The sequence below is a fragment of the Suncus etruscus genome, chromosome 13, assembly GCF_024139225.1.
Source record: "Suncus etruscus isolate mSunEtr1 chromosome 13, mSunEtr1.pri.cur, whole genome shotgun sequence".
Classification (NCBI taxonomy): domain Eukaryota; kingdom Metazoa; phylum Chordata; class Mammalia; order Eulipotyphla; family Soricidae; genus Suncus; species Suncus etruscus.
In genome coordinates this window covers 45,674,119-45,690,871 of record NC_064860.1, presented here as the reverse complement: position 1 = coordinate 45,690,871, position 16,753 = coordinate 45,674,119, and the positions used below count along the sequence as shown (strand labels likewise).

At 41.4% G+C, this 16,753-nt stretch overlaps 1 pseudogene; it reads left to right on the top strand.

Moving 5' to 3' along the window:
- The window catches only part of LOC126025802 (kynurenine/alpha-aminoadipate aminotransferase, mitochondrial-like), a 95,453-nt pseudogene extending 85,557 nt beyond the window's left edge, over positions 1–9,896 (top strand).
- Positions 9,897–16,753: the final 6,857 nt, after the last annotated feature.

Below are 16,753 nucleotides of genomic sequence, written 5' to 3'. Positions count from 1 at the left end.
TATATGAATCTAACCAAATTAGAATGTCATCAAGATCATCACTAGAACCCAAATACACTTGCCCTCCAGGGAAAATCACATAATTAAATTTGTTAGAAATCAATGGAACTCTCTTGAGCTGGAGGCTAGCTCTAGCCGGCATGGGGTTGGGGGAGACCCCATGTAGAAGGCCTTCCTAACTTGGGTGCGCTGGGAGCCTTGATAGGCTTGACCCTCCTGGATAGGGTCCCAAGCTTTCCCCGCCCTTCCCTCAGCTCTAGGGAGGGAAGGGCACAGGATGTAGGGCGGGCAGATCCTGGCTTCTGGCTCTCTCTCCATCCTCTCTTATGCTGGAGGCTAGCTCTAGCCGGCATGGGGTTGGGGGAGACCCCATGTGGAAGGCCTTCTCCCTAACTTGGGTGAGCTGGGAGCCTTGATCAGCTCCCAGCCTTGCCCTCTTCTGTCCCTGGCCTCCAGGCCTTCTGGGGTGGCAGCCCAGGCGGCCAAAAATGGTTGGTTCTAACTTGGGGTTTGCTGAGATTTGCTCGGTTGCGCTATTTATCACTGGCAATTTCTGACCACTGTGCATATAGAAAACCGCGCAGGGGCAGTATTAAGAGTATTCCTTATCTTTATGATATGTTTTGCGTATCCAGAATGTCCATTTTGTATTCTGCCCTTTCCCACACCCCTTCAAAGCTCATTTTTACTCCTTAACTCTCTCACCCGCCCCAAACATCACTAACCCACTTTACTCTTTTTAACTTCAGTATTGTACAATCCTAATCACAGACCAAAGCCATGCATTGTGTGTAACAACCCCAAACTGTTTCAAAAGACATAAAATGGACACGTATGTCTTTAGAATAGTTTGTGTTTTTCCCTGAAAACTATAAGTCTTACTAAATATTATCTTATATACTGACGATTCTAACCACTTTTTATCTTCTCTTTATGAGCTGTTCAACAAGGAATTTTGGTGAAAGTGTCCCCCAGTTTAATGCTTATGATTAAACCATGTCATGGGGATTGTAGAACTTGTTCTTATGTCCCCCATACGCACCAATAATGACACGTGGCATTGCTTCTTTTTTGCATAGGCACATTAAAATGAGAAAATACTATAGATACAAATAAGATCCTATCTAATAGAGATTGGAATCCACTAATCTTGTAATGCAAAGGGACCTTACACCCTGAACATTGACATAATGACCTGGCACAGGGCTCAGAAGAAAGGTCATTTTCCATTTACCCCTGAACCAATGAAGCCATCCACGAAACATCCAGGTTTGTCTATAACATCACCTGGAAGCAATCCTCTACCACGGAAGACCCTACCACTGCTCAGATATCGACCTGCTCAAAAGAGACTTCCCTTAACACTAAGAAGATTTAACAACAACGACCTGCTTACAGGACAGGGCTTCCTGCATTTCCCTTTCATGGTGAGGTGAAACGAGAGGACACTCCACATCCTGACTTCAATGTAGGATATGCAGATTCCAGGATCTTTAATACAGAAACATGATAGCAACATCAGAGACTGTGTGAAAAGTGTGTTGGCACTATGGACAGTGTCTTGGATTGAACAATCTAACTTGCCTGGAGCCTAGAGTTGGTCTTATGCCAGGAAACTTCAGGGTAGGGTCTCTTTGTATTTAGGCCAAGGTTATTCCTTTCCATGCCTCTCATATTTTGGTGGGCCTATGCAAACAACAATTGACACTCTAACACCATTTTTACTGTGTTCCTTTGACTTTAATCCTTAAAAAAACCCACTTAAAATTTTAGGTTAACTTAAGCTAATATGCATATACATGGAAATGTAAAAAATACTATGCCTCTAATGTTTAAGGAGTTATGTAAGTTTTATGGTTTTAGATTGCCTTGTGTGCTGTTAAGAAATATTATAATGTGTTACAATCTGGGGACTTGAGGGACAAAGTAACTGTACATGGATTCTGTTTTATTTATCTTAATATTCTTTGGCTGAAAGTTCAAAGTTAAGATAACAGCAAGGGGACTTCTTCTGAGAATTATGTTATGGGTGATTGTCCTTCCACTGTAACTTTACCTTGTTCTCTTTCTTTGCATATTTGTTCTCATAATTAAAAATAAAAAAATAAAAATAAATAAAAAAGAAATCAATGGAAGCATTACCATCACATAATATATTCATTATTTTTGTTTTACAAATAAAATATCAAATTTATATAAAAATAACCACCATGAAAAATATGCATTGTAAAATTATACTATATATTTAGCTGCCTAGTTTTGCCAAAATTCAAATAAGCTATCATATAAGAAAGGGATGAGTTATTTATTCATGGAAAATAGCTATTAAATTAGTTTATCCATCTATGTGATACACAAAAGACCACTTCATCTCATCTTTAGATCTCTCATTTCTAAGAATCCTCCATATTCCATATATCTTTGAATTTAAGTGGTAAGCAGACATGTAATATCATGTTTTTAGAAATAAAACCCAGGTTATGTCTTTGCTCAGACTAATACAACAGTGTAACTGAGTTCAACTTCAATTTTATTTTCAGTTTTAAAAGCTGAAAGTGGCAGCTTAGTTGGATTCCACTTAGAATCTTCTTTCCATTTGTAGTCAACTTCCCAACGTCATTAAGGAAAGGCTAAGAGCTTTCTGGGATCCTTAGAGACACTAATCCCATTATTAGGGGCAACAACTTCATGTTTTAATCTCTTCCCATAGACATGCCTGACTAATGCCGTCATATCCAATATTAGACTCTAAATATTAGAGTATGCAGAATAATTTAATCCATTGTGACAATATAGAACAAACAGGACCTCAAATAATAATAATAATAATAATAATAATAATAATAATAAGAAGAAGAAGAAGAAGAAGAAGAAGAAGAAGAAGAAGAAGATAAAGAAGTTGAAGAAGAAAGAAGAGGAGAAGAAGAAGAAGAAGAAGAAGAAGAAGAAGAAGAAGAAGAAGAAGAAGAAGAAGAAGAAGAAGAAGAAGAAGACTCTTGAAGAAAATCCTGGATTGTATGATTTACAAGCTGGGAATTATAAATATTTCAATGAAATGAAATTCTCTAGCATGAGGGCAGGACTTCACATGAGACTCTTATCAGATTTTGAAGCTGCCAATGCATCACTCCTCCTTACACTTTCACACTGCAAATGCTTAAAGTGGAAATGGAGTTTGACACAAATCACATTCCCTTCTTATATGTGCTTTAACTTTCAAGGTTAAATCCTGATTTGTAATTTGCATTAGCACCCCAAAAGAAATTTTTTTAAAAAAGGTACACAGCATTATGGCATAAAGTATTCTCTGTTGTTTGGGAGCCTTCATGGCTTCCCCCCATCCTTCATGCCTTTTTTATACATATAATATCTTTATTTAAGCACCATGATTACAAATATGTTTGTAGTTGTGTTGCAGTCATAAAAAGGACATCTCTTAGTAACATTTTCTGCTTAGATCTAAATTCCCCAACTGTGGCCCCTCTCTAGACAATAATTATCCTACACATCCATCAATCAATGTTTGTTTCCAGACAAGTAGAGTTCACCCTCCTCAATGATTTTCCAGAAGCCTCCCAAAATCACCTCCAGCACAATTTGATAGGATTAGGTAATGTGGCAATGTGGCAAGCGACCCTAAAAAAATTCCAACTTGTAGGATCCTAGCAAGAACTCCCAGGAAACTAGGATCACTCTGAACTTCTCCCAGGACCTACCCAAGTAGTTTCAATTAGTTAGAAAATTCAGGATGGCAGGATATGATTGTCTTGAGGGATGTAAACAATCCTAAGGGATATCAAGCCAGCACTCTGAAGAACCAGAGGCAATAAAAGGCATGAATGGCCAAGAATCTGAAGATGGAGGGCTGCTTAAGCAGAGGAACTATTTGTGTGAGGAAGCAGCAGAATGGAAACTCAGTACAGAACACCGGAAGGTAGTGATGGCAAAGGAAATAGCCCCATAGCCACATATACTGCTCAAGAATTCAGAAGGTAGCTACATTCCAGGATCTACCAAGTAGCTTCTTTGCATCCACCATGGTGCATCCTCATAAGTTGCCATGTGAACTGGGCACAAGTTTTAAGGTCAAGCTGGCCCATCTCCTTTTTTTTTTTTTTTTTTTTTTTTGGTGTTTGGGTCACTCCCAGCAGTGCTCCTAGCTCTATGCTCAGAAATCGCTCCTGACAGGCTCAGGGACCATATGGGATGCTGGGATTCAAACCACCGTCCTTCTGCATCTAAGGCAAACACCTTACTGCTGTGCTATCTCTCCAGCCCCATTAACTTTTAGTACATTTTATCTTGGCTGAATTTGACTTGATACAACTATGCAGAGTCTATAAGCAATGTTTATATTTATATCTGCTATTTAGGAAATAGGATAAACATTACCAGTTTCCTATTACAGCGTAGTAAAGAGATACCAAGAAAGCTTACAAAGTTTAAAGTGACCTAACTAGCAGGTAGTGTAGTTGATTAGTAACCTACTCTGCTAATGCCAGAACTTGTAGGTTAGGCCATATGGGATAGCTGCTTGAGCATTTAAAAAGTGTTCAAAGATATTCTATTGCATACCATTCAAGTCATAAGGAGTTTACCATCTCAGAAATCTAAATCAATTTATATTCTGTGCATGAAATTTTACTCTATGACTGTCATCACAAGGACTTCCTGCACATTCCACTTAATCACAATGCAAAGCCAATTTTATTCTAGGTTTTTGTAATGCATTAGTGTCACTGTGATTTGAGATGAGATGTCTTTAGAGAGAAATTTCAACTTTACTGATCTTACCTTTTGTCTCTAAATCATTAGCCATCACATATTATTTAAATAGTGAGATAGTATGTGTGTATAGTAATGGTAGTGGTACAGAAGATTATCACAATCAACTCATTTCTGTGCAGTTTAAAACAAAGAAGGAAAATTATTCATCATTGCTTGACAAGTCTTAACTACATGATCATCTTAATTGTTAATATTTTAATTATTTTCGCTTACTATGGAATCTTGAGGTTTCTGGGTCATGGTATGAGACATTGCAAGAAGTAGAGCGCAAACAAAGATAGATAACATTTGCAGAGTACACACAGTATGTCAGGCATGGTCCTAGAGAGATATGTCATATCATTTAATATCATCATAATAGTAAAGTAAGAGTTTACATTCTTGTTTCTGAACCCTTAGAAATGCTCATGAGCTACTGAAATCCATTAGTTGAGGTTGTGTTTAAACAGATGTCAAAAACTGCTGAAAATTATTGGTAACACAATGTCTATGTAAATAAACAGAGGAATGAAACTAGTTAAAATGTTTTATTAAGTAGCTTATTAACAGTAGGCCAGCTATTTTATTCAAATTTTAAAATGTATTAGTTAACAAAAATGATCACAATGATTAACCTATATTATCATAAAATAAGTTTAGTACATTTTAGGGGGACTATACCTAGTGTTGCTTAGATCTTATTTCTGACTCTGCATTTATGGATCACTCCTAGAAGGCTCAGGGGACCTTAGTGGGTACTAGGAATAGAACTCAGGCTAGGTATATGCAAGTCAATGCCCTAACCACCGTAGTACATTTTTAAAATTACAAGATTTTCCATTTGACCAACTTGTTCTTACTGTAACAATATGACTCAATTATTCTGAAGATAATATTTAAAAAGGTTTAAAATGATAAATAGTGTTTGGAGCTGAAAAGATAGCACAGTGGTAAAGCTTTAGCCTTGCATGTAGCTGATCTGGGAGGGACTCGATTTGATTCTCAGCATCCCATATAGTCCCCCAGCCTGCCAGGAGCAATTTCTGAATGTAGAGCCAAGAGTAACCCCTGAACACTGCTGGGTGTGGCCCAAAAACCAATCAATTAATCAATAAATAAATAAAGTTCAAAAATAAAATGATAAATAGTGTTTCATTAAATCTAGAAATAAAGGCTAAAAGAACCATATATAGTATAGTACATATATGGGGAACAGAGGTGGAGGAAGGACAACACTGGTGGTGGGAATGCCCCTGATTCATTGTCACTATGTACCTTAAATATTACTCTGAAAGGCTCATAATTTACTTTGTTCAAAATAAAAATTTTTAAAAATGAATTTTTATAGTCTGCAAATAGCATGAACTGGGTGGCTAAAACCATCAAGGTTTATTTTTACAAAATCTGAAGATTAGAAGCGAAGATAAGGTGATTATATAACAACCTCAAAGAAGCAAGAAAGCAGATGTTGAAGGGTTCTCTGAAGATCACAATGAGCTACATGAAAGATTGAGTTTTCCCTATGGTGGTTTAACAGGGACAACTACTACATTTTTGATGCTGAGACCACCATTGTCTCAATAAATATTTTGTGAATTTCTTTCCCTAGTGTGAAGATCCAACAAACTACAGCTCACATTTGTGAGTTTAGTTGTGAGTTTGGAGGTCATGAGTTAAATGACCTCAACAAATTAAAGGCCATTTATCTCCAACCCAACAAGAACATGAGAGAAAGAAAATACCATTAGTTCTCAGAACCTCTTTTCATCTGCAATCCCAACTCTTGCTCAGAAATACTTCAGACTTAGGGATGCCAATTTTGTTTGGATACAACAATATTATAAGAAGAATCTATCATTATCCCTATAATGTGTTCAGTGTAGGAAAGAAAATTTGCAAAATAGGCATTGTAATTGAAAATAACTGAAAACAACCCACTAAATTAATTTTGAAAAAGTGGCTACTAAAACTATAAAGATGGATAATGCTTAGAACCAGAAACTTAGGGAAGAAGAAATATTTCTCTACAACCTAGATAATTGATGAGTGAGTGGAGATATAAAATGATATGAGAGTAAATACAAAGACTAGACAAATCACCAGATTTAAAAAACTTCCAGTATGAATCCATTGAAGGCTGAGTCTTAGCATATTTTTCTCTACAACTTTGACTTTATTTATCTTTGTTAGGACTCAGAAGATTTGTTCATCTAAGGAAAGTCTTTCACAGAAGAACATCTTTGATTTATAACAAACATCTTCCTTCATATCTTTCTTATTTTTCTTTATACCACTTACTACCTTAAAATCACTTGTACTTATTTTGTCTGTTCTCACTAGAACTTATTTCCATGACAATAGGGACTCCATTTTAGAGAAACTGAGGAAAAAATTGATAAACAGGATTAAGTAGTAAATTTATAAAAAAAAATAGCAAGGTAAATAGTATAGCATTTGTTCCAAAAGTATTAGACAATCTAAAAAGATTTAAAGTCTGTAAAGAGTTTAATGAGATCAGTATTTTGAGATATATATCATCACTCCACTTGCCAATTACTAAAATATTGAGGTCTGATTTTAGTCAAATGGGCTAAAAGCTTCTTCTGAAATGTGGTACTTGAAATCCTCTTCTACTGCAAATAATCTGTATTGTGACATTCTGTGTGTCTCTTTGTTTACACTGAATGTTTCATGTTAGGATTAAAACATATGCACAGCCCTACTGTTATTTTTGTTTAATTTTGTTCTGTAAATTCTTATTCTAGAACTAATCTTGACTTGTGCAGGAACTTAAGAAGACTAGAACTATGATTCTAGTCTGTGTTGTTAAATTATTTTATTCTATGGTTTTATTTAGTTATTTGTGTTACATTTTTATATATGGAAATTTCATGGCTTTGAGAAAAGCTATTTGTTAATTTTTATTTATTTACCAAAGGCTCAACTGTTTTTCAGAATATTACTTCATTATTTAAGAGTTTATCTTGGGTTTCTAGAAAGTTCTTCCAACTGGATTTTCTAATTGTTACTAACAATAACTGATGTAATATTTGATTAGTAATTATGTCACTATGATGTAATGTGTTACTGACAATACCTGATGCAATGTTTGATTAGTAAAAAAAAAAATTATCACATTTAAAAATGCATAATTTTCTCCAATTCTTTCCTCCTTAATGCTTCTCTTTGATCCTATCATTTTAGGCAAAAGTGAAAATTATGTCACTATGTAATATTTAAAACTTTAATATCCCAATCTTTATTTTGTAAAAAGTAACCTGTATGTTTGATCACAATGTGATTAAAGCCCCAAACTACATAAAACCACTAAGAAACTTCCAGAATACATTATAGTAAATTTAATTTTAATTCTTTATCTAGACAACTAGAGGGGTGAAAAGGGTAGTCAACAACTAGTTACACCAGCCCCCATTGGTGTAGATCATTGAACTTAAAGGTCAGGTTTTGTAACCAGAATTCTGTAGTTTTCTATGCTTATACCTGCTTTTTGTATCCAACCCTTTTTGTCCGGAAAGGGAAGTTTATACCAACCGTAAACTCATGTGATAACTTGTACTACCTCAGCGGATGTTATGCCTTAAGGAATTTGTACTACCTTAGAATGTCTCAGCAGATGTTATGCCCTTATAAGGAACTTGTACTACCTCATCGGATCTTATGCCCTTGTAAGGAACTTGTACTACCTTAGAATGTCTCAGCGGATGTTATGCCCTAATAAGGAAATCATCCCTACCCCCTCTTCCCCTCTAAGAAAGCCACGTGGTCCTTTTGCCTCTGTTTGATTCTGAATGAGCACTGGAACCTGACCAGCCAGAATAAAGAACTCACTTGAGCTTTTGCCTGAGTGACTGTCTCTTCATTTCTCTGCGTCAGAGCAGCCTCTGGATTACTGAGCCTTACATTTTTGGCGAGCCAGCCAGGAGTCCTTGATCTGCCTGGAGCAGAGTGGTGAATTGACAACTCGGTGGGTTCTAAGCAGTGTGTCTTGTGTTGTTGGTCGTGATTTGATGTGTGTTGAGAATAGCAGTGTGTCTTGTGTTGTTGATTGTGATTTGATGTTTGTTGGAAATAGAAATACGAGAATGGTAGTGTGACTGAGGACTTGAGAGTCCCCACTCGACGTGGATTCTGGGTGGTAGTGAACTGACGAGTTCAAAAACTATAGATCATGACTCTGGAGGCGCCTCAGGAGTTCGATTTTGCCGCAGTGGGAAGACGTTCCCAGGCTGTCATGGTGAACCCTATTTCTTTTAAGTGAAGATATTTGTTTTGAGATTTTTCTTTTTCTTTTGTGTAAGTGTGTAGGTGTGTGTTGGCTTTATTTCTTTGAACTCTTCTTTAGTCACTTTCTTTGTCCCCCCCACTTATTTCCCTCATCTATTCCTTTGATTTTCTATTTCTTCCATTATGGGTCAGCAGCAAACCACCCCTTTGTCTCTTACTCTGGACCACTGGTCAGAAGTAGGACTCGTGCACGAAATCGTTCCCTGGTCATCAAAAAGGGCAAGTGGCAGACCTGTTGTGCTGCTGAGTGGCCTACCTTTCAGATTGGTTGGCCATAGGGAGGGTCTTTCCATGTTTCCCTAGTTTGCAGAGTGAAGGACATCGTGTATCGACCAGAGTCACATGGACATCCTGATCAAGAACCCTATAGTCTCATGTGGGAAGACCTTTGTAACAGCCCCCCTGACTGGGTGTGGCCATTCCTGCCCCCTACTAAACCTTCTTCCTTACAATTGCCCTTGGAGCCTACAATTTTACCCATGAAGGCAGAGGGGGTGTCAGAATTAAAGCCTAATGAAGAGCTAGCTGTGCCCCTGACACCACGGACCTGCTTTTCTTTGAGCCCCCCTCCTTACTGCCTGTCTGCAAGCACTGCCTCCACTCCCGTAGATGAAGCAGTGACAGAACCCCATTCCCCATCAGAATCCTCCTCCTCCTTGCCTTCCCCCAAGCCTCATGGAGAGGGGGGAGGTGTAACCCCCCTGCCTCCATCACCCCCTGAGTTTATGCCGGACGAGAGCCAAACAGGGCCAGCTGTGGGAACCCACAGCAAACAAAAATATCCGGCATCTGGATCTTGCCAATCATGCCACTGTGGCCAGTAGGGCCTATGGTGGATGATGGGGGGGTGGAATGCCTACCCTCAATATTGTCCCTTCTCCTCTTCTGACTTATATATTTGGAAGCTTAACCATCCCTCTTTTTCTGAAGACCCCACTAGGTTAATTAATCTTTTAGATTCTTTGATGAACACCCACCAACCTACTTGGGACAAATGCCAGCATTTGCTTCAAATCCTGTTCACTACTGAAGAATAGAACCGCATATTGGCAGCAGCCCAGAGAAATGTGATAGAATTAGACGGCTTGGTGACGACCAGACCTGATGTTATTGATAACACTTTCCCCTTGCGGAGACCGGATTGAGACCCCAACACGTAAGAAGGCAGGGGGAGTCTGTCCACCTATCGCCAGACTCTCATGAGAGGTCTCCGGGAAGCAGCTAGGAAGCCCACTAATCTGACCAAGGTAAAAGAGGTGATACAGGGACCCAACAAGCCTCCCATGGTTTTCCTAGAAACCTAGAAACCTTCCTAGAAAGGCTGACGGAAGCCTATAGGAGGTATATCTTTTTCGATCCAACCTTCGAAACTCATCAGGCTTCGGTCATTATGGCTTTTGTAGGTCAGTCAGCAGCAAATATTAGAAAAAAAACTTTAGAGGCTGGAGGATATCCAGGGAAAGACATTACAGGACCTAGTGAAGGAGGCTGAGAAAGTGTTCAGTAAGAGAGAAACAAAGAAGGAAAGAGAGGAGTGATTAGAAAAGGAGAGGAGAGAATGGCAGAAGGAGAGAGACAGGGAAAGAAAGGAAGCAGAGAAAAAAGAGAGGGAAGAGAGAGAGGAGCAAAGAACAAAAGGACAGAAGAAGGAATAAGGAGCTGGCAAGGGTCTTGGCAGTAGCGGTAGACATATCTAGCACAGGTCAGAAAGGTAGGGACCTGGGCCCACAATGACACCAACCCCTGGACAAGAATCAATGCGCTCACTGCTGCCAGAGAGAAAACTGGGCTTGGGAATGCACTCAACCCCCACGATCCCCCCAACCTTCAAGGACCCTAGCCCTTGAATCTGAATAGGGGGGTCGAGGCTCCAATCCCCTCTGGGAGCTCAGGGCTAAATTTAAGGTGGAAGAGACTCTCATAGATTTTGAACTTGACACAGGGGCAGTATACTTGGTCCTAAGAAGCCCTTGTGACACCTCTCTAGTAAACAATCCTTAGTACAAGGGACTAATGGTAGTAGCTACCATTCTTGGACTACTTCTCAGACTATGGACTTGGGTAAAGGAGAAATCAAGCATTCTTTCCTGGTCATACCGAACTGCCCCTCACTTCTAATGGGATGAAACTTGCTAACCAAACTCAGAACCCAAATAACTTTTGAAGAAACTGGTCCAGAAATTGCTTTTCTCAATCCCAATGTCCAACCACTTACCACCTCTGTTCTGACCATTAGGGCCGAGGATGACCATAGACTGTTCACAAATGATCCCTTGCCACATGAAAACCAAGACACTGATTTTTGGTTGAGACTAGTTCCGGGAGCTTGGGCCAAAACTGTGGGACGGGGGTTGTCTACCTTAAAGACTTCAGTAGTGCTAGAGCTGAAAGCTACTGCTGTCCCTGTGTGAGTCAGACAGTACCCCATGAGTCAGGAAGTGAAGAAAGGTATAACTCCTCATATCTGGAAACTTCTCTAACAGGGGTTCCTAGTACAGTGTCAGTTGGCCTGGAATACTCCACTATTCCAGCCAAAAAGCCTGGGACCGGGGACTATCGGCCTGTGCAGGACCTAAGGGCAGTTAACAGCTAAGTGGAAGATATCCATCCCATATAATCTCCTCAGCACCTTAAGCTCTGAACAAATATGGTACACTGTACTGGACTTAAAGGATGATTTCTTCTGCCTGTTCCTACATCCGGCCAGTCAACCTTTATTTGCTTTTGAGTGGAGTGATCCTGAGGCAGAGATTTTGGGCCAACTAACCTGGACCAGACTGCCTCAGGGATTTAAGAACTCCCCTACCATTTTTGATGAGGCCCTGCACTAAGTCTTAAGTTTCTTCCACAGCCAGCACCCCCAGGTTACCTTGCTGCAGTATGTGGACTATCTTTTAATTGCATGAAAAACTGAAGAGGATTGCAAACAGGCTACCCATAACCTGCTAAAGAAACTTACCCAGCTAGGGTATAGAACATCAGCCAAGATGGCACAGCTGTGCCAGAGAGAGGTGATGTTTCTGGGGTACATGCTACGAGAGGGAAAGCGATGGCTGATAGAGGCTCAGAAGAAGGTCGTGGCACAAATCCCAGTGCCTACCACTTGCCAGCAGTTAAGTGAGTTTCTGGGGATGACAGGTTTTTGCCACCTCTGGATCCCTGGTTTTGCCAGTCTGGCAGCCCCACTATACCCCCTCACAAGAGGGGATGCTAAGTTTGAGTGGACCCATGAATGCCAGAAGGCGTTTGACTCCATCAAAACAGCTCTGCTCACAGCCCTGGCTCTGACCCTCCCTGATGCTAGCAAGCCCTTTACCTTATATTTAGAAGAAAAAGGGGGGATGGCACAGGGAGTGCTGACTGAGATGCTGGGTCCATGAAAAAGGCCAGTTGCCTACCTATCAAAGAAACTAGACTCAGTGGCCAGTGGGTGGCCTAAATGTTTGAGGGCAATAACCGAAGGTGCACTGCTGGTAAAGGATGCGAATAAAATTTCCTTGGGACAGAAGTTAACAATAATAGCCCCTCATACTCTGGAAAGTATAATTTGGCAGCCCCCCAACTGTTGGCTCTTAAATGCTTGTATCACCCATTATCAGAGTATCCTTCTAGACAAAGGCAGAATAACCATCAGCCTACCTGTGACTATCAATCTGGCCACCCTGCTCCCTGAAGAGTCTGAGACACCAGTGTTGCATAACTGCCAGGATTTGCTGGCTGAAGAGAGTGGGCTGTGCAGGGACCTACAGGACCAACCATTAAAGAACTCTGATGTCATATGGTACACAGATAGAAGTAGCTTTCTCCAGGATGGGGAGAGGCAAGCTGGAGCTGCGGTGGTGAGTGACCATGACGTTATCTGGTCCCAGTGCCTAAAAGTGGGAACCTCTGCTCAGCGAGCTGAGTTGATAGCCCTTACCGGACATTGAAAATGGCAGCGGGAAAAAGAGCAACCATCTACATGGATAGTAGGTATCTACTAGTACCCAAAGAACTGGCCATATTTCACTGTCCTGGTCTGGGAACCGAAGAGCTGATGAAGCAGCAAAGGCAGTGGCATCCCGCACGAAGGAGACCCCTGTGCTTGCTGTTACTGAACCCGACAACCTCCCCCCAGTGTCAACTATAGATTTCCTTCTTTCTGACAAAGTACAAGAAGTCAATCAGTATCTGCAAACTCTTCACCAACTCAACCACCTAGGGGCCAAAAAAATGATGGAGCTAATTAGAGAATGACCCCGGGCACCCAAGCCAGAGAAGTTAAAGAAAATGGCTGAAAAAAATAGTAAAATCCTGCCAACCCTGTCAACTGGTAAATGCCTATCCTACCAAGATGGGGACCGGGAAGAGACTGAGAGAGGAGAGACTGGGCCAACATTAGGAGATTGATTTCACTAAAATCAAGCCTGCCAAATATGGACTAAAGTATTTGCTAGTCTTTGTAGATACATTTTCAGGATGGGTGGAAGCTTACCCATGCAAGAAGGAAACAGCCCAGGTGGTGGCTAAGAAGATATTAGATGACATCTTCCCCCAGTTTGGACTTCCTCAGGTAATTGGGTCAGACAACGGACCTGCTTTTGTGGCCCAGGTAAGTCAGGGATTAGCCAAGACCCTGGGGATTAATTGGAAACTGCATTGTGCATATCATCCCGAAAGTTCAGGGCAGGTAGAAAGGATAAATAGAACAATTATGGAGACTCTAACCAAATTATCTCTAGAGACTGGCATTGGGGACTGGACCATCCTCCTACCTTCAGCTCTCTTCAGGGTGAGAAATACCCCCTTGCCTTCTTTGTGTGAATTAACCCCTTTTGAAGTGTTGTATGGTGCCCTCTCTCCTCACAGTGCGAATGCTTTCTGAGCCTTATGATGTTTTCTCTCCCTCTTCCACTCCCCTAACAGCTCAGCTGGCTGTCATAGCTGCTCTACAAAGCCAAGTCTGGAAGGAACTCAGACAGGCATACAAACCCAGAGAACTGACAGTGCCTTACCCCTACAAGCCAGGAGACCAGGTCCTGGTGAGACGGCACCACTCACAGACACTAGAGCCTAGGTGGAAAGGGCCTTATGTCATCCTTCTGACCACCCCAACTGCTGTTAAGGTGGATGGCATTGTTTCCTGGGTTCACATCTCCCATCTAAAACCTGCTCCTGCTGATCTCAACCATGATGAGTGGAAAGTGGAGCACACTAAGAATCCCCTCAAGATTCTGGTCCGGCGGGCATACTCCAGCCCTGCTGCACTCACTGACTCTGACAATGCTCCTCCTGGCACTTGCTGAGGGAGGACTCGATCAGGCCATACACCCAGATGAACTGGTAAAATGACTATATGGAAACACCTGTGACTGCAGGGGCAGGCTATCAACTCAACAGAAGGCTCCTGTACACTCGGCAAGTAGACTGTGGAACTAGAACTGCTTACCTCCAGTCTCCTACTTCTTCCCATGTGGGGGGGAAAGCCGGAATGGGTGTGTAAAGCAAAACCTCAGCCTCTGCCTCCCTCTTCCGGGGGGGGGGGGGGGCAATGCCCTGCTGGATGTGTGGAGCTTAATCAAGTTCACTCCAGTATCGAGAGTGTACCAAAAATAACAAGGCATATCTGATGGCCAAGCTCACTGAGCCTTACAAGGGGAGCATGGGAGGGGAATGGACAGTTAATAGCCATAAGTCCCCCTATGGAGCCGCGAGTTGCATGGCCCAAGTGGGAGACTTGGTCTGCTGGCCCCTAAAGGCACCTGTTCACATCTCAGGTGGGGGGGGGGGGCAACAGACCAGGAAAGAGATAAGGAGGCCATAGACTGGGCTACAAAGGAGGTAGAAACCCTAATGCCTAAGTGGCCCAGGCATCCCACCCTCCGACCCCGGATGCCTGCTGAAAAGTTAAATCCAAATACTCAGGACATCCTAGAAGAAACTCACAAACTTCTTAATTTTTCTAACCCTTCTTTAGCTGCTGATTGTTGGCTTTGTATGAAGATGGGGGAAAATTGGCCTCTGACTGTTCCTGTCCAAGTAGGTAATCTAACCTTTGCTTCTTTTAGTTGTACTTATGACAAACCCTTTAAGGTAGTCCCATTTAGCTTTGAATCTTCTGTTTGCTATCCACATAATGGCACCAAATTTGTAGACCTGGGTCATGTAGGAGATGCTCAGTGTTCAGAAATCCTACCTGCGCCCCCCTCCCCAGAGCCCAGGGTGCTTACTTTTGGGATGGGTATGGATATATGGGGGAAATTTGGCTTACTCTCTTTTACCCCAAAACTGGACTGGAATTTGTGCCCCAGCATTAGTACCTCCCAACATTGACATCATCCCAGGGACAGAACCCATCCCTCTGCCTAGCATAGATCTCTTAGGCTGCACCCATCAGTCTCGGTGAGCTGTGGTGTTCCTGCTCCTAATGGTAGGGCTCAGAGTAGCAGGTGGATTGGCAATTGGGGGAGCAGGGCTAGAAATATCAATAGACAGGTATAACAGGCTCTCGCAACAGTTAATTTCAGATGGGGAGATGGTATATAAATCTATTAGTGATTTGCAGGACCAGCTCGACTCCTTGGCTGAAGTGGTATTACAAAACAGGAGAGGGTTAGATTTAATCTTGGCAGAGAAAGGAGGGCTTTGCATGGCCTTGCAAGAAGAATGTTGTTTCTATACTAACAAATGGGGAGTAATGAAAAACAAAATCAGACACCATCAAGAGGAGCTGGCCTAAAGAGAAAAGGAGTTATTAGATGGTCCCTTATAGTCTTTATGGGGTAGGATTCTCCCCTAATACCCCTTCTGGGGCCCCTTCTGAACCTCCTACTCCTAGTAGCCATCGGGCCATGCATAAGCAATTGCCTCACTACATTCTTTCTGGCTCAGGTTGGGGAAGTCAAGCTCATGGTATTATGCCAACAGAACCAAGAATTAGCTAACACAGGCAATTCTGACCAGGAATATCAGGAGATAGAGGCCCCCTATCACAGTGGCTTCTAGGATTAGAAGACTTACTACAAGAAGTGGGAACTGAAAAGGGAAATCAACAACTAGTTACACCAGCCCCCACTGCTGTAGCTCATGGAACTTAAAGGTCAGGTTTTGTAACTATAGTTCTGTAATTTTCTATGCTTATACCTGCTTTTTGTATCCAATCCTTTTGTCCTAAAAAGGAAGTTTATACCAACCCTAAGCTCATATGATAACTTGTACTACCTCAGCGGATGTTATGCCTTATAAGGAACTTGCACTACCTCAGTGGATGTTATGCCCTCATAAGGAACTTGTACTACCTTAGAATGTCTCAGCGGATGTTATACCCTTATAAAGAAATAATCTCTACTTCTCCTCCCCTCTCTACTTCTTATGGTATATAAGGATGAACAAAGAAAGCCACGTGGTCCTTTTGCCTCTGTTCGATTCTGAACGGGCACTGGACCCTGGCCAGCCAGAATAAAGAACTCACTTGAGCTTTTGCCTGAGTGACTGTCTCTTCATTTCTCTGCATCGGAGCAGCATCTGGACTACCAAGCCTTACAGGAGCTGTTCCCTCTGCTACTTACCAAAAAAATCATTGATACATAGAAAAGTTTTTTTCTTAAATCTATAATTTATCCATACCTGGATCACAATATTTAAAAGTGTTTATTTGTCTTAACCTCTGAAAATTACTTAATTCCTATGTGATCCATGACAA